Raw genomic sequence first — 586 nt, forward strand, 5'->3', positions numbered from 1 at the left:
TGATATATTTAATATTCTTCACCAGTGCTATAAGTCAAAAGTATCAATTCTTTTCCAATTTTCCTTCTTCATTATCAAAAAGTACAGCATATGTAGATTTTTTACGTACACTCCTACAATTCTATTGCTTAGAAGTTAGCACAGTAAGACTTCAGGTAGCCAACTTTGGACACATCATCAGGAAAAAGCAATTGGCAGAAAATCACATAATATTTAGTAAAGTGGAGCTTCAGTGAAAACAGAGAAAGCCCTAGTAAGATGGATTAATACCACAGCCACAGTGGACTACAGCCTGTCGCCTTCAGGAGGTAGGGAAGAGCAGGAGGATACTTCCAGGGGTTGTACATAAGATCGCTGTCAGTTAGAGGTGATACAACAGCAAGTAACAACAGCAGCAAAACCAACATAGAGAAAACCACATGCTCTCTTCTTTTCTCCCCCTGTAGGAGAACTTGGGCAGTGTATTGCAAATCTTAAGCAAGCACTGGACTTTGTCCCTCTGCTCTACTTGGCGATGGCACATACAACCAGAACACATGTGTTTGTCTCACATTTCCTCCCAGCTTCCTGTCCCTTTGTGGACCTG

The sequence above is a fragment of the Echinops telfairi genome, unplaced genomic scaffold (assembly GCF_000313985.2).
Source record: "Echinops telfairi isolate 266 unplaced genomic scaffold, ASM31398v2 ScPeMD7_5868;HRSCAF=6743_0, whole genome shotgun sequence".
Classification (NCBI taxonomy): domain Eukaryota; kingdom Metazoa; phylum Chordata; class Mammalia; order Afrosoricida; family Tenrecidae; genus Echinops; species Echinops telfairi.